This window comes from Macrotis lagotis, chromosome 4, assembly GCF_037893015.1.
Source record: "Macrotis lagotis isolate mMagLag1 chromosome 4, bilby.v1.9.chrom.fasta, whole genome shotgun sequence".
In the NCBI taxonomy this organism is placed as follows: Eukaryota; Metazoa; Chordata; class Mammalia; order Peramelemorphia; family Peramelidae; genus Macrotis; species Macrotis lagotis.
In genome coordinates this window covers 107,488,539-107,507,435 of record NC_133661.1, presented here as the reverse complement: position 1 = coordinate 107,507,435, position 18,897 = coordinate 107,488,539, and the positions used below count along the sequence as shown (strand labels likewise).

Sequence of the window (18,897 nt, the reverse complement as noted above, 5' to 3'; positions counted from 1 at the left end):
AAAGTAGGCCAAAGGAAACATGAGACATAAATTTAAACACCCCAGCTTTTCACCTGAACTTTTTGTTTATGACCTGTGGTAGACCATTCTCAGTTGGTAATGGTCTGATCACCCACAGACAGACTCCCTGTAATTTGTCTCAAACATAGTGATGTCCTTTGGTCTTCTTCAATAGGACAAGAACCAACCATATCCATTTTCTCTAAGTACAATCTCTTCAATTATATTCAACCCTTTAACTATCCTAAGAGAAATACAATTCTCAAAAGTTACAAGTATTACCTTCCCTTGTAGGGTTGTACATATTTTTTTTTCTTAAAGAAAACACAAGACCAGGTTTATTTCATACAATGTTATTCACACTTTTCATCTTCTAGTTTGTACAGATTATGCAAGTAAGTGAGTAAAGCATTATTCCATATGAACCAAAAAGAGCCAGGACTTATCGGGTTGGTATACAATTTAATGTTCTTGACTAATGTTTGTTTTGCTTTTATTCCCCTTTATGTTTACCTTTTTATGTATCTCTTGAGTCTTGTGTTTGATGATTGAAATCCCAGTTCAGTTCTGGACTTTTTATCAGGAAATTTTGGAAGTTCTCTATTTTGTTGAACAGCCATCTTTTCCCCAGACAGAATATGCTGAATTTTTCAGGTAAAAAATTATTTATTATAATTTAGGGTTTTCTGCCCTCTGAAATACCAGTTTCCAGGTATTCTGCCAATCCTTCAATTTTGAAGCTGATAAGTTCTGTGTCCTTTATATTCTGTCTCCTATATATTTAAATTGCTTCTTGTTGGCTACTTGCAGTACCTTCTCATTTATTTGAGAATTCTGGTATTTGGCTATGAGAGTACTTAGAGTTTTTATCCCAGGGTCTCTTTCTGGAGGAGTTCTGTTTATTTAATCAAAGGCTATTTTTTCTTCTTGAGCTATCAGATTTGGACAGTTTTCCCTGATAATTTCCTGAAATGATCAGGAAAGAGAAATCATAAGGGATTTAATAAGAATAAATTGTTTACATTCACACTTGGGAAAATATTTGTAACAAGAACTTTTTCATTATTATGGTTGTTACAAGGAATTTTTGTTGTTTGTCCTTTGTTTTCAAAGATCTTGACATTAGGAAGGTGATATCATAACATATTAGTGGATTGAATTTAAGTGTGAGAGTGCTGTGCAGTCACCAGTCACCAGTCACCACTTTTTCCTTCAGAATCATTTTATCCATGTCCAGATATAGATCAGGATGACTGGGGATGGCCATGGATGCAGTGTGGGACTTTTACTTTTTTTATTTTTTTTGTAAAAGAAACATTTTATGTATTTTGAATTGTACAATTTTCCCCCTAATCTTACTTCCCTCCCCCCACCCCCCACAGAAGGCAGTCTGTTAGTTTTTACATTGTTTCCATGGTATACATTGATCTAAGTTGAATGTGATGAGAGAGAAATCATATCCTTAAGGAAGAAAAATAAAATATAAGAGATAGTAAAATTACATAATAAACTTTTTTTAAAAAAAATTAAAGGTAATACTCTTTGGTTTTTGTTCAAACTCCACAAATTTTTCTCTGTATACAGATGGCATTCTCCATCACAGAAACCCCTAAATTGTGCCTGATTGTTGTACTGACGGAACGAGCGGGTCGGTTAAGGCTGATCATCACTCCCATGTTGCTGTCAGGGTATACAATGTTCTTCTGATTCTACTCATCAGTCCATGCAAATCCTTCCAAGCTTTCCTGAATTCCCATCCCTCCTGGTGTCTAATAGGACAATAGTGTTCCATCACATACACATACACAGTTTGTTAAGCAATTTCCCAATTGAAGGACATTCACTTAATTTCCAATTCTCTCCTGTTGGGAGCCAGGGTCTCTAAGCTGTTTGACACAATCACAGCAAGAAGACTCAAGGCAGTCACACTGCCTGATAGAACAACATTTCCTTTTTCAATATTTATAGGGATTTCATGCATACCAATATTTATAGGTTTATTATTGATTACAATATTTACTCACCCTAATACTGGAATGACTATAAAGGAAGGATTTCAGAAAAATTCCTTGAATAAAACAGATTATGAACTCTGTCCAAATTAAACAGGACTGCCTCTCTCTGAGGCATACAAAAGGCTTCAACATTATGAAATCTCTGGAAAACCCAACACTGGGAATTCCAAGGAGATACCAGAATATATACAGGGAAAACATATAGAAAATGGGTCAGATAGAATTCCAGGGAAATTAATAGTTTTGCCCCCCTTACCACATACAGGACTATATGAAAAAGATGGTGAGAAAATAGTACAGGTGACCGATATGTGAACTCCAGCAGCCTTAGTTTCAAGGGAAAGAATAAAAAAGTCACAGAAACTGTGGCTTCTACCAACTAGGCCAGAAAGAAAAATTGGTTATTGTAAGAGTTAATGGATGGGTGGACAAGCATAAAGACCCTCACTACAGACTGTTAAGGAAGTGTATCAAAAAACATTACCTACACAAAAAATATAAAAAACTTTCCACTAAAAGAATTGCTTAATTAGTAACTTTAAATGAATTAACAATTATACAATGTAGTAATAAATATGGTAACAGACAGGTTGAGGTCATCGTGGTCTGAGTAGGGATAAGAAATCAATTAACTATATGATTATTACTTAAACTTGTAATCACATGATTAAAACTTGTAACCATATGAACTATATGATTGTTGATGAAAATTGTACACTCTTGTAACCAAGGAAATGATCTCACCTTGCTTGCTTGAAACATACATGATTCTGAAACTATAAAAATAAATTCAAGAAGCTGACAGTCAGTCAACCTGCTCCTGCCTTTACCCACTTGTTGACTTAACTCATTTTGTCAACTCTATCCCTCCTGTCAGGTTCCAAGAATCCCACAGAGGCTGGACCCCCGCACTTTGCCAACCATAAACAGGACTACTATGAATATTTTTGTACAAGTGATGTTTTTGCCATTTTTCATAATCTCTTCAGGGTATAGACCAGTAAAAGTATTGCTTGATCAAAGGGTATGCACATTTCTGTTGCCCTTTGGGCACAATTCCAAATTGCTCTCTAAAAAGGTTGGATGAGTTCACAGCTCCACCAACAATGCATTAGTGACCCAGATTTCTCACATCCCTTCCAACATCGATCATTATCCTTTCTGGCCATATTGGCCAGTCTGAGAGATGTGAGATGGTACCTCAGAGGTACTTTAATTTACATTTCTCTAATAAGTAGTGATATAGAGCAATTTTTCATATGACTATGGATTGCTTTGATTTCCTCATCTGTAAATTGCCTTAGAATATCCTTTGACCATTTATCAATTGGAGAATGGCTTGTTTTTTAAAAAATTTGACTTAGTTCTCTGTATATTTTAGAAATGAGTCCTGTGTCAGAAATACTACTGTAAAAATTGTTTCCCAGTGTACTACATTTCTTTTGATCTTGGTTACAGTGATTTTGTCTGTGCAAAAACCTTTTTAATTTAATGTAATCAAAATTGTCTAGTTTGTTTTTAATGATGTTCTCCATCTCTTCTTTTGTCATAAACTGCTTCCCTTTCAATAGATCCGACAGGTAAACTATTCCTTAATCTCTAAATTTGCTTATAATCTTGTTTTTTTATTACTAAATCCTGTGTCCCTTTTGATCTGATCTTGGTATAGGGTGTGAGGTGTTGGTCTTATCCAAGTTGCTGCCATACCAGCTTCCAATTTTCCCAACAGTTCATATCTCAATAGCTGGACTCTTTGGGTTTATCAAACAGCAGATTACTATAATCATTTTCTACTATTGCACCTAGTCCATTCCACTGATCCATCACTCTATTTCTTAGCCAATACCAGACAACTTTGATGACTTATGCTTTAAAATATAATTTTACATCTGATAGACTAAGCCACCTTCTTTTACACTTTTTTCATTAAATCCCTGGAAATTCTTGACTTTTCATTTCTCCAAATGAATTTAATTACAATTTTTTCTAACTCATTAAAGTAATTTTTTGGAATTTTGATTGGTGGAGCACTAACAAGTAGTTCAATTTTGGTAGAATTGTCATTTTTTTAATTTTATTAGTTTGGTCTATCCTTTAAGAAGTTCATATTTGCCCACTTATTTAAATCTGATATTTGCATGAGAAGTGTTTTCTAATTGTTTTAAAAAGTTTTGAGTTTGCCTTGGCAGATAGACTCCCAAGTATTTTATATTGGAGAGACCTTTACTTTTTAAAGCTAGGTCTTTCTGAGGTCACAGAAATACTGCACATAGAAAGAAGACTTTGCTGTGAATTGAATATGCAGGGATTATTATCTAGAAAAGAGGTGAGAAAAAGGAACTCACTGAGAGAATGGGAAAGCAAGAGGTCCTGACAAAACAGGACAAAAAGTTTATAAGTGAGAGAAAGATGAGGGAGAGTGTATGTACCTCACTGTTATCAGAACTGACTCAGAGAACAAATAATATTCACTCCCATTTAGGTATAGAAGTATATCTTACCATATATGAAAGTAGGAGAACAGGATAAAAGAATGAGGGTGCTAATAGAAGGGAGGAATGATCATAGGAGGTAAAGATCAGAAGTAAAACACTTTTGAGAACTGACATGGTGAAGAGAGAGAGAAAGAGAGAAAGAAGGATATACAGAAGAGAAATAAGATTAAGGAAAATAATTTGGTGAAAAGTTTTACAATCAGTTTATGTGTAAAAGTTATATTTTTCAAATATACAGAGAACTGAGTCAAATTTATTGAAATAAGAGCCAATTCCTCAAGCAAAGGAGAGGATATTATCAGGCAGTTTTCAGATGAAGTAATGTTATCTATAGTCATTTGAAAAAAATGTTCTAAATCACTATTGATTAGAGAAATGAAGATTAAACAGCTCTAGGGTACCACCTTAACCCTATCAAATTAGTTCATCGAGGCAGCTAGGTGGCACAGTGAATAGAGCACTGGCCCTGGAGTCAGGAGTACCTGAGTTCAAATCCAGCCTCAAACACTTAATAATTACCTACTTGTGTGGCCTTGGGCAAGCTACATAACCCCATTGCCTTGCAAAAACTTAAAAAAACAAACAAAAAAATAATAACAAATTAGTTCTTAAGACAGAAAAAGAAACTGGCAAAATTAAAAGAAGTGGAAAAAAGCAGTTCACTAGCACAATATTGGTGAAAGGGTCTAATGATTCAACTTCTGAGGAGCAGTTTGGAATTATGTCCAAAGGGCTATAAAACATACTCTTTAACTAAATAACAATGCTACTAGATCCGTATTCCAAAGAGATAAAAATGGGAAAAATATCTTTGTGTATAAAATAATTTATAGCATCTCTTTTAATGATAGGAAATAATTGGAAATGGAAGGGATTTCCATCAATTGGGGAATGACTAAACAAGTTTTTGTATATGATTGTGCTATATAATATTATTATGATAAAAGAGAGAATGACCAGCAGGCTCTCAGAAAAAGCTGGAAAGACTTATTTGAACTCATGCAAAATGTAATGAACTGAACCAGCACAACATTGTTTACAATAATAGCAACATTGTATGATGATTACTTGCAAATGACTTAGCTACTCTGAGCCATATAATGACACAAGACAAATTAGAAGGACTTATAATAAAAAATGTCATCCACTCCAAAGAAAGAACTGAAGATCAAAGGATAGTTTTTCTTTACTTTATTTTTCTTGTTTTTGAGCATAATTTTTCCCATCACATGAATAATATGAAAATATGTTTTGCTTGACTACAAATGTATAAATATCAAATTGTGTGTTTTCTCAATGTGAGGGGAGGGAAGAGAGGAAGGGAGATAATTTGGAACTCATTTTAAAAAAAGGAATGCTAAAATCTTTTTTGCATGTAATTTGGGGGAAATAAATATTAAATTTAAAGAAAAGAGGAAATATGATAAAATATAGACAAAAATTATGGTTAAGAGGGATGTCTTCAAATCCTATTTCTGCTACTTAACTATTTTAACTCTAGATTTAATTTTCTCATTTGTCAGTAAGGTGTGAGTATTCATTGTTGGTTATGTATGTTCACTTGTTTTTGGTTTTTTGTTTTTTTGCAAAACAATAGGGTTAAGTGAATTGCCCAAGGTCACATAGCTATGTAATAATTAAGAGTCTGAGGTTGAATTTGAACTCAGGTCCTCCTGACTACAGGGCTGATGCTATATCCACTGTGCCACCTAGCTGACCCTCACTGGACTTTTTAAATGAGTCTTGTGGGAAGGCAGGGATAGATACATCTTAAATGTTGTCCAACTTTTTCTTTGTTTTTATTTTATTTTTCCAATTACAGGCAAAGGTAGTTTTCTACATTTATCCTTTTGCAAACTTTTGAGCTCCACATTTTTCAACCACCCTCCTTTCCCTCCCTCCTCCCCATGATAGCAAACCAGCTTATTTAGTCAACACTCTTTTAAAAAAAAAAGATTAATTCTGCCTTCAGGATATAGGCAAAAGGTCTGTGAATCTGGCCACTCAGTAATGGAGTAAAGGAGTAAGAATTTTATTTTTTACAAGGCAAATGGGGTTAAGTGGTTTGCCCAAGGCCACACAGCTAGGTAATTATTAAGTGTCTGAGACCACATTTGAACCCAGGTACTCCTGACTGCAGGGCCAGTGCTTTATCCACTGCGCCACCTAGCACCCCTAAGAATTTTTTTCTACTTGTTTCTCAGAATAATATAAATTAAGAAGAACAATTAGTACAGAAGAACAAGCTGCTTTCTTAACTTTTATCTATTAATATATGTTTTAACAATATCTTACAAATAACGGGGTAACTCAAGCTTACATCCTCTATTTTGATCCCTTGCAAAAAAAAAACAAAACAGAACAAAGAACATTAAAAATAGCAAATAGCATGCAATTAACTTAATAAAATATATGAGTATTTGTATGAATTGTATAATATAGCAAATATAACATGATTGATACAGAATGAATAAACTCTATTACTAGCAGCAAGATATGTTAGCTCAGCCTAAATCTCATTCAAGGACAAATTTTGAAAAGTCTCTAGTGAGAGAAGGAATAGATGGAATAGCCTATTCATCTGAAAAGAACTCTTTTTTTTCTCTAAAGTCATTCCTAAAGAAAATCTAGAACCCTATGTTCTCTGTTTCAAAGGATGAAGAATAATTCTTCTCTCCAAAGTTTTGTGCCACCTTTACCCCTCACATTAGTATGCAGTCACATGCCAGCTTTTCTCCAACAATGTCCCAAGTTTGTCTTATTAGAGTAAAATCTGGTGCATACCCTGGCATTTTGTATCACTTTATTTAGTACACAAAGTTTCTTGAAAATACTTTTGTCTCGCCTTAGAGAATAAAATCTCTAGGTAAACATTCATGTCCTTTTAAAATCTGATAGAATCTAACCTATAGAAAACATGTAAGAGAGCTTTTCTTTAGCCTCTCTTCTCCATTTCCTACCACCCATCCCTTCAGTGAAAGAGGTATCATATATTTATTGGAGGAGAGCGAAATTATACTTTTCCAGGATACTTTGGTCTAAAATTACACAGGAGCTTCTAGTGTCAATGGATATTGGAAGATCTCCTTTTGAATGTGCAAGACACTTTGGTTTAATCTTAAATTACATTTAGCATCTCCTGCCTTATACCACATTTATTTGGTTTCTGACAACTCTTTCTCTAAATAACACATTCCATAAAGACGGAGACAGCATTCTCTTCTTTGTTTCTAGCAAAATGCTTTACAGAGTGGGTAATCATTAAGTGTTTATTGCATGGAATGCCTCACAAGATCTCTTTCTTCATAGCACCTGATAGGTTGAGTAGTATTAAATCTTGTTCCAAGTATAGATAATGAACCAATAGAAGCTTTTCTTTTGGTTTAAGACTAAGAATGCTCACAAATTAGAGCTATCTTCATAACTTTATATTTTTAGATAACATATTTGTTATCCATTAAGAAGGAAGCCTGCTAGAAGAAATGATTTCGCAAAAATTTTGGTTCAATTTCTACTGGGGTCAGCAGTCTACAACTAATTTTTTTTCCCCCTAACTTATCTGGTGACTGGGTTTTCCAGCTGTTAAAACAGCTGCCCTATTCTATTCCATAGAGATTGTTAAAATTTTTCTTCTGAATAGAGCACATATTTTAACTCTATTAAAAAAAATTCTTGGGGCAGCTGGGTGTCACAGTGGATAGAGCACTGGTCCTGGAGTCAGGAGCACCTGAGTTCAAATCTGACCTCAGACTCTTAATAATTACCTTGTTATGTGGCCTTGGGCAAGCTACTTAACCCCACATTTGCCTTGCAAAAATCTAAAAATATTTTTTTAATTTTAAAAAATCATCAAAAATGCATCACCATTTTAAAATTCTTTGAGAAAGAAATGAAGTACATTACTTTTTTAAGTAGAAATTATCTGAAATTTCTATGCCAACAAGGTAGAGAAAATCAGTAGTCTAAAATACAAGAAAATATCTACCAATAATATAGAATTTACAAAATTGAAGGAACCTTAGAGATAATTGGATCTAATGTTTTCATTATGATAGAAAGAAACTGAGACCCAGGGAGGTACTAAAGGATATGTAAATAGCTATGGACAAAGTCAGGAACAGACCTTAGGTTTTTCTGTCCAATTCATTGTTTTTTATTCTATTGCATACTGATAGTTAAGACAGAACCACAATTCTGATAGTCATTTCTACAAATTCCATTTCTCTTTTAATTAAGATGTGAGATTCTTTTTAAAAAGGTAAGTTGCTTAAATAAAATGTAAATCAGACTTCTATGCAAATAACACTATTTCCCTGATTCTCTAGAACCCAGCTAAGATCCATATATCAACTTATTCTAATTAGATGTCTTTGTGACATCTACCTAAGGAGAAATTTTCAAGAAAAGAGAGCACAAGAGACCATTTCCAAATATTTAAAGAACATTCACACCTTCCTTCCAGGAGGGAGCTCTTTGTGTAAAATGAAAAAGAACAAATTGCATTAAACCTAAAGTATTGAAAATGTTCTACTTCACCAATTAATGTCTTCGACTTAATAGAAATTCTGAATTGGCTTAAAACTGCCAAGAGCTAGCAGTGGCTGTAGACCTTAATTTACCTGGGGGCATCCTTGTGATTAGGTTTAATGTAATCCATCATATTTTTTATTAAGTACCTTCTTTTTTCTAGGTTCTTTTCTAGTTGCTTGGGCGCACATACACACACACACACACACACACACACACACACATAAAGCAAAATAGATTGTCTCAGTAGTTTACAATGGGATGGGAAATGAAGACTAAAGAAACTCAGACAGTATGATGTAAGGTACGGGTAGGTGGTCTGAAGGGTAGAAAAACTCATCTTCATGAATTCAAATCTAGCCTCAGACACTTAGTGCTGTGACCCAAGGCAAATAACTTTAATGCGCTTTGTCTCAGTTTTCCCATATGTTAAAATGAACTGGAGAAGAAAATGACAAACTAATCTAGAATCTTTGCTAAGAAAAATCAGACAAAACTGAACAATATCAAGAAGGTAAGAAGGGCAGAATAGCCTGCAGCAATCAAAAATTGACTAGCATTGACCAGGTAGGCCTGACTAGTCTTAACAACTGAGATCTTAGAATAATCAGCACAGAAAAGACAGTCCATGAACTGGAAAGAAAACAAAGAAAACAAAGAAGAATTCTAAACATCATTCATATTCCTAAACATACATGGTGGCAAGAGATAGGATGCTGACTTCTGAGAAAAGCAACTGGATTTCAGTGGCCATAATGCAGATTGTATGAAGGGGAACAGCATGAAATGAGATTGGAGAGGGACATTGGTTCTATATTAGTTAAGGTTTTAAAAATCAAACTAAAGATTTTTTTTTCTCTTTGAGACAGTAGGGCAATAACATAAATTAACATTTTTTTCATTATTTTTCAGATATGTTTACTTCTTCAGGACTTCCTTGGGGTTTTCCTGGCAGAGTTACTGTGTCAGTTTGCCATTTCCTTCTCCAATTCATTTTACAGATGAAGAAACTAAGGCAAACAGAACTAAGTGACTTGCCCAGAGACACCCTGCCAATAAGTGTCCAGGGCCAGATTTGAACTCAGGAAGATAAGGCTTTCTGACTCCAGGTCTATGACTTTATTCACATAACTGGCATGGGGAACCATAAGTGTAAAATCAGAAGCCATAGTTAGAATGTCAAGTTCAGAGAACGGAAATTATCTCCATCCATTTGGATCATAGATTACTGTTAAGTAAAAATGGAGAAGTAAGTTGGGATAAGATTGTATAGCACTTTAAGTAGTCTTTACATTTTATTCCCTAGTCTTGGCAATAGGTTAAGCTCTGGATAAGCTGCTCCAAAAGAAATAAGAAGCTATTTGCCCTTGGGTACCTTTACCAGTTAGGTTTATAAAGAAAAATATTTATAATACAGCACATTTCATCTGCATAAGGAATAAGAACTTAACATGATTTAAAAAGCAAGGGAGGTATGGAAATAAGCCCTCCTGCTGCAATCCATTTGATCTGTTTGAGGACTAGGTGGAAGGAATTGTTCCCTGGAGTCAGCACTCTCTCTCTTAACCTTGTTTAGTAAAGCTGTTACTACTTGGGTGTAGCAGATTTAAGTAGATTTCTCTTCATAAATAACTAATTTTGAGTATGATGCCATATTTAAAAAGTTCACCCTTGCCCTAATACTTTCAATATGCATCAGTTAAAAGGGAATATTCTGGAGGGAAAACATTCACTTATAACAGTGTTCTTTGAACAGATCTTCACAAAAAAATAGTAGTTCCTTTATTTGTTGTTAGTGGAGTATTTAAAATTCAGTTTGATTTAATTTATACATATATATATTTAAATGTATATATTTTATATATATTTTAACATATATATTTATTGTATATATTTATATATATATTATATATTTATTATATATATTATATATATTATATATATATATATTTTATATATATATATTTTAAATGTATTTATTTTCATCCATTTGTACATGCATATTTCCACGTTACAAAATTTCCTTCCACCCTCCCTTCCACCACCCCCCTCCCCTCATCAGGGAACAGTCAGGTTAGCATTTTATATACATATTTTACTAAACATATTTACAAATTACAATTTTTTGGCATGAGGAATTAGGACTAAGGGAAAGAGATACAAAAGAGATAATTTTATAAAGTGTCCATCAGATTTGGAAGGGTTTTTTTTTCTGTGTTTTTTTGTTTTGTTTTTCTTGGGGATAATATAATTCATAACCAGTCAAATGCAGTTGTCCTAGCTCTCTGTATTGTTGAGAGGAGCTGCTTCTTTCAAGGTTATTCATCTCATAATGTTGTTGATGTGTACATTGTTCTCTTGATTAATTCATATACATATATTTATATGTACATATATATTAAACTTGTACTGTATTAAAGGTACTGAGATAGGCACTGGAAATCTAAAGAAAAAGGATATGTTTTGGAAAGGAAAAAGAATAGGCATTCATATGGCACCTAATATGTGGCAGACACTGTGCTGAGCACTCTACAAATATTTGATTCTCACGAAACTGTGATATTGATGCTATTATTACTCTCGTTCCACATTTGAGAAAACTGAGGCAAAGAGAAGGCAAGTAGTTGTCCAGGGACACATAGCTAGTAAGAGTTTTAGGCCATATTTGAACTTAGGTATTCTTGACTTGTTAAAACCAGGAGCTCTGTCTACTTTTCCACCTAGCTCCCCCAGAAAGATAAAAAGAGGTCTTAAAATAATTTATTGTTCAATAAGTTGGAAAGAATAAGACACACCTATAAATAAATTTAATACAAAGCAGGATGTTTTAAGTTCAAATGAGAAGTCCAGATAAACTATTGGGAGAAATGAGAGGAGAAAAAATCACTTGCTGATAAATGGGGAGAATCATATAGATGAATGTGACCAAGGGGACAAATGTAAGTACCAAACATACTAGAGTAAGAGAAAAATTCATGGAATAATTGGTACCCCAGGAAGGACTGAAGGAAAAGAGATTTTTCTCTTCATAAAGAAAAGAAGTAAGGATGAAATGAAATAAAAAAAAAAAAGATGATACCCCTATTTGGCTGAAAAATAAATTATGTGAACAGGAAGAGTGTGAAATTAAACTTTAAATATTTTTCTTTGGATTTTGCAAGGCAAATGGCGTTAAGTGGTTTGCCCAAAGCCACACAGCTAGGTAATTATTAAGTGTCTGAGACCGGATTTGAATCCAGGTACTCCTGACTCCAGGGCTGGTGCTTTATTCACTGCACTACCTAGCCACCCCTGTAAATATTTCTTACAAGAGATCTTTCTTCATTCCTACAATTGTTAGTACCTCTCCTCTATCTGGTGTGCATTTATTTTTAATCACTTATATGTACATTTGTTGTATCATCTCACCAAAACAAACTCCTTGATGGTTGGGAAGTTTTTATTTGAGTCTTGATATGCTCAGTGCCTTTTATAATCAGTGTTGTGTCATACACATTTAATAAATGATGAGTTGTAATATTAAATTGACTAGAGCAAAAAGACAACTAGGAACCAAAAAGGGAGGGGGGTAGCAGTGTGAATGGAAAAAGGGCCAAGTAATTGTGGGTAAAATGTATAGGAGAGGTAAATGAATTAGATGTGAAAGGTAAGGTAGAAAGAATAAAAGATGATACCAAAATTTGAAGTTTGGTTTAGTGATAGGCTTATGATGCTATGATGCTATGATACTATCAATATAAACCAGTCAATTTGGGACAGGGATTCTAGTTTGGGGACAAGATTTAGGAGTTCAATATTCAATATGTTGAGTTAAAGAGTCAAAAGCAACATCTCCATGTAACTGGTGGTCAGCTAATTGGAAATGAAGAATTCGGAGTGTAAATAAAGACCAAATATTTAAAGGTCATCTGCACAGCACCATGGTAACCATAGGAGAGGAGATTTTCAAGCAAAGAATATAGAAAGTGAGAAGAGAGATAATTCCAAACATAAGACAACATGTATATAGTGCAGAAAGAGGAAGAAACAAATACTTATATTAAGTGTATCAAAAAGTTAACTTTAACTTATTTTACAGATGAGGAAACAGGAGAACAAAGTTAACTGACTTGTCCAAGATCACACATTTGTATTCACAGGTAATATTTACTTTACCAACAAAAGCATCTAACTAGAAAATGTTTATTATTCTGATTTAGCTAAAATAAAATGATAAATTGCATTTAAATAGCATTTTAAGGTTTATAAAACACATTCTTCAAAAAAAAACTTATGAGGTAAATAGAATATTATTAAAACTATCCTACATTTTGTACCTGCACTGGACATCTCTCCCAATTTAGGTTATGATCTACAGTTTGGATCCCAGAATGTAGGTGTCCCTCCACCAATATGACTAATGAATCATTGTTACTCAGTCTATGATATTTTTATTTATATAATCATATACTCATGACATACCTAGTGTCATATGATACCATTTATATATATATATATCTATATATATACATATATATATATATATACATATATTTTCTTACAACCTCTTTAAAAGATATTTCTATCATTCAAAGTCTTGTTCTAGTCCTTATAAAGTCTTCAGGGTATTCACATACCACTCATTGGCTTTACTTATTCTTGTTAGACTTTTTATAAACTAGCATACTTCCTTTTCCAGTCACATATATTCTCCATATTGTCATATACTGATTATCATGACCAAGTCATTATTAGTAATTTGTTGGAACATTTTTCCTCTCATCTTGCATCTCTACATGTCTTTTAAGTATTTGTAGTTTTTTAATTTTTTTTTTGTCCTAAAAACTGAGATCTCAAAAAATAAATAAATAAAAGAGCATCCAAATAAGAATGCTGTATATAGCATTGTCAGAATATTGAGATTTACTTTTGCAGTAGAAGTGATTTGGGAATCATTGAAGCATTGTGAGGTGTCCAAATACAATCCAGCTCAATCCGTTCTTGCCACTCACTTTTTACATGATTTATTATTCATGAGAATCATCTCTTCTTAGTTATTCATGTCAATTGACTAATTGAACTAGTTGTCTATTGCTACCAGATCATAACCAGGACAATATATATTTGATTAGCCACCTTGCCTTTCTAACACAGACGGCTAGCTTATTCCTTTTGGCTTGATTATATATTTCACTAAAACAACTTTGAGTCAATGGTTCTGGACACAATCAATATGAAATAATCTCTCACTACAAGTATTGGGAAGACCCCACTCAATTTGAAATAACAATAATAGCGATTATTTTTGTATTGGTATATATTTGCAAATGTATTTTGGTGGTGTTATTTTTCAGTCATATCCAACTATTTGTAACCCTATATAGGATCTTCTTGGCAAAGATAAATTACAGTGACTTGTCATTTTATTCCACAGATTATTTTACAGATGAGGAAACAGGCAAAAACGGTTAGGGGACTAGTCCAGGATCACACTGCTATTAAGTGTCTGAGGCCAGATTTAAACTCAGGAAGATAAGTCTTCCTGACTTTAAACCCAGAACTCTATTTACTGTGTCATGATTTGACTGATTTATATATAATAATCTTAATCTTCATGTTTGTCCTTTTTTTTTCCAAAGCTTCTGTTGAAGGTGGAGACTCTCTGACCCATGATTCTTCTCTCTTTCTCTCTGTCTCTCTCCACACACACACACACACACACACACACACACACACACACACACACACACACATGCATATACTTCTGCTCCAAGAGGGGTTGTGTGTCTAGCTTTCTGTCTCTTGCACCCCCAAGGAAATGAACAGTGACACTTCTTCACACAGTCAAACTTCAGACAGTCCATCAGTCAGGGAAGAGGAGTAATGGGCCTAGCATGGAGTTCCCTTATACCCTCCCAACTATGATTTCCCATCAAGTTCTATTTACTGCTTTTCAGCAACTAGGGTCATGATTAAGAGGAACATAATATGTCACTAGAGGTGAAATTCTTGGACAGGTGCAAAAAAGACTAGAGTGGAAGAATTTCCAGGAATGTTTTCATTAATCAAGAATGTAAGTTGGAGGTTTTCAGATGATGAGATAACCTTATTGTTCTGACCATGAACTATGTTGATTAGCAGTCCTGTGATGTTATTTCCATTATCAGTTTGGCAGTTTTTGAGAAATCAAAGCTTTTGTGTTGGGAGGTTGAGGGGGAAGCAGGAGAGGGAAGAGTATGTTTGAATTATTGACAATTTACCCATTGAGAGACAGGTTTGAATCTACCCAATGTGTCTGAACCATCGTGGTGCCTTGTTTGTCTTGAGTCAACATTTTGTCTTCAGATATCAAATACCACTGGAGCACCAAGGTGCATTGCTGATAGAAGAGAGGAAACCATCCTCAAAGGCCAAGACACTCCAAGACCAAGAAGCATTCAGACCATGCCCAGAAGTCCTTGTTTTCTATCAGATCAGGTCATGGGGGGAAATGGTTCTGGAAGAGGCAAATGTTATTGCACAGCATATTATTCATTATGATAAACATAATGTACAAGGCAGGAGAAGGACACTTTTATATATACATATATACATAGATATAAAGGTGGAGGAGAAGGAGAGGGAGATACAGAGTTAGCAGTGTATATAATGATTAATAAAATAATAATAATAATGTTTATCCTTCATTCTCTTTTTTTTTTTAGGTTTTTGCAAAGCAAATGGGGTTAAGTGGCTTGCCCAAGGCCATACAGCTAGGCAATTATTAAGCATCGGAGACCAGATTTGAACCCAGGTACTCCTGACTCCAAGGCCGCTGCTTTACCCACTACGCCACCTAGCCATCCCTATCCTTCATTCTCAAAGAAGACCATGATATTAGGGAGGTGATGCCATGGATTTCAGTGAGGGGATCTATGCTAAGTCATTAGGCTCACTTTTTCCTACAGAGTCATATGGAACAAGTGGCCTTATATGAATCAGGACAACTGGAGATGAACCTGGATGCAAGGCAATCAAGTTTAAGTGACTTGCCCAGGGTCACACAGCTAGTTTGAGTCAGTTGTCTGAGACCAGATTCAAACTCTGGTCCTCCTAAGTCCAAGGCCAGTGCTCTATCCACTCACCACATAGTTGCCCCAATGTATATCATAGAGAAGTTTGTATATTATAGGTGTATGTGTGTATAGACATGCACACACATATACAAACATATTTCAGTTTATTTGATTCCCATGACAACTCTGAGTGATAGAATCTATTATAATCCCCCATATTATAGATGAGAAAACTGAGGTGGGCAGAGGTTTTGTACAAAGTCATACAGCTACATCTCTGAGGTTTAATTCATATTTGGATCTTTTGGGATACTAAATGTAGCATCCTTCTAACTCTTTTAAATTTTCTCTCTAAATTTATAAGATTTGGCATAATATCAGCACTTAGTGGGTCACTGAACAAAGCTAATTCTATTGCTATATATTAGATTCTTGTCCTATTTTGACACATACTTGAGAGACTCTAGATCTAAGGAGAGCTTTTAAGACTACACTTTACTTTACCCAATCAAATGGTTTCTTGAAAGTAAAAATGATGCCAAAAAATCAGTCTTCTATTTGTAATGACTCTGAGTAAATGGTAAGACTGTAATGATATGTTCTAACACCAAAATAAAACCACTTATAAAAAGTTGCCTCAAATTAAAACAACTCTGAGATGTCACCTCATACCTATCAGACTGATCAATATGACAAAAAAAGGAAAAAGATCGATGTTGGAGAGGATGTAGGAAAGCTGGAACAAAAATGCATTATTGGTGTGAACCGATTCAACCTTTCTGGAGAGCAATTTGTAATTATGCTTAAAGAGTATACTGTGCATACCAGCAATGCCAATATTAATTCTATATTGCAAATAAATCATCAGAAAGGGTAAAAAATTCACATGCACAAAAAATTTATAGCAACTCTTTTTTGTAGTGACAAAAAATTGGAAATTGATGGGATGCTCATCATTTGGAGTATTGTACTTTGTGAATGTGGTGGAGTTCTGTAAGAAATTATGAGCAGCAGGACTTCAGAAAAACATGAAAAGACTTGCAAGAACTGATTCTGAGTCAAGTGAACATAACCAGAAGAACAATGTACACATTACCTTAGCAGCAATATTATGTGATGATCAACTAAGACGGACTTTACTCTTCTTATTAGTACAATAATCAATGACAATTCTAAAGAACTTGTGATGGAAAATACCATCCATATCCAGAGAAGAAACTATGGAGACCAGATATACTGTTTTCAATTTTTAAAATTTATGTTTTAGTTTTTCTTCCTCATAGTTTGTTTTTCTTTTACAACATGATTAATATGGAAATAGTTTTATATATATATATATATATATATATATATATATATATATATATATATATATATATAGTTATCTGTTTAGTACATATAAAACCTATACTAGATTACTCTAATGTCAAGGCGAGGGGGTTAAAAAGGAAGGTGGGGAGAAAAATGTGCAAATCAAACCTAAAAATGATTGTAGTAAACAATCTTCATATGAAGTTGGAAAAATATACAAAAACAATTTTTGAATAATGTTGCCTGTATTCTATTCTCATATTTTTTTTTAGGTTTTTGCAAGGCAAATGGGGCTAAGTGACTTGCCCGAGGCCACACAGCTAGGTAATTATTAAGTGTCTGAGATCAGATTTGAACCCAGATACTCCTGACTCCAAGGCCGGTGCTTTATCCACTACGCCACCTAGCCGCCCCTATTCTCATATTTTCAATGAAGATGGAGATGATGCTTGCTTAAACTATTTTCATGATTTGATAGAGATGAAAATTTGGGTATATGAGTGAGTAGCTGTTGATATCTTAACTACCATTTTGTTGTGGTGGTGGTGATGGTGTTAGTAAAAGTATCATTCATAATTATTTTTCTATATTTTTGGAATATCTTCTATGAGATATCATGAAAATTGATTTCTGAGAAGTTGCTTCTGTAAGGACTTGGTCAGGTCCAGCTGTTGTACTGAATTCCCATATCTTAAGTTTCTTAAGTGTCTATGCTGTGGCAACAACAAAAATTACGAACTCTTGTCTTCTGACTTTGAGAAAAAACTAGATTCCTAAGGAAGAGATCCGGAGATAAAGATAAATTTAAAAATATGGATAAAAGATTTTCTATGAAGAGAGGTCAAAAATCAGTTCAAGGGACAATAGTTACAATGAATTTAGGAGTACCTTGGGAATGGTAAACTCAAAAATGGCCTCTTCACAGTATTTCTCCCTCTACACACACACACACACACACACACACACACACACACACACAAACACACAAATAAAATTAAAATGTTTCACAATAAGATGATCAGAGGAGACATGAGGTTAGGATATTCAAGAGTCTTGTGCATAGTACCAAGGTAACCAAAGTGATAGGACTAAAAATTGTAAAGGAACATGAGGAAACCAAATAGGAAATAAGGGGAAGCAACTGTTTTAGGATATCTATATCTAGCAAATACTAAATTAACTAAATATAAAATTTCTTTAGTGAATGCTAAATTTTTTGGCAGAATGAAAATGATGCTAGTTGGGGAGTCAAAATTCTGATACCATCCCTTAATATTTTTGTGACATTAGACAATTTATTTCACCCCTCTGTAACTGTTTCCTTTTTTAAAAAAAATAATTCTGAAGTATTTAGGGGAGTGCCTCATTTTTTTTTTGTAAAGCAATGGGGTTAAGTGACTTGCCCAAGTTCACACAGTTAGGTATGTTTTAAGTATTTGAGATGGAATTTGATCTCAGGACCTCCTGACTCCAGGACTGGTGCTCTATCCACTGTGCCACCCAGCTGCCCCTCTT

General features: G+C 34.1%; 1 long non-coding RNA gene across 2 annotated transcripts in view; it reads left to right on the top strand.

Moving 5' to 3' along the window:
* Positions 1-16,840, top strand: part of LOC141519984 (uncharacterized) — a 71,189-nt gene extending 54,349 nt beyond the window's left edge. For both annotated transcript variants that reach the window (XR_012477496.1, XR_012477497.1), the window contains exons 3-4: positions 13,116-13,176; positions 15,721-16,840. This is a non-coding gene — a long non-coding RNA (uncharacterized LOC141519984). The remainder of the gene's footprint in view (positions 1-13,115; positions 13,177-15,720) is intronic.
* The last annotated feature ends 2,057 nt before the right edge of the window (positions 16,841-18,897 follow it).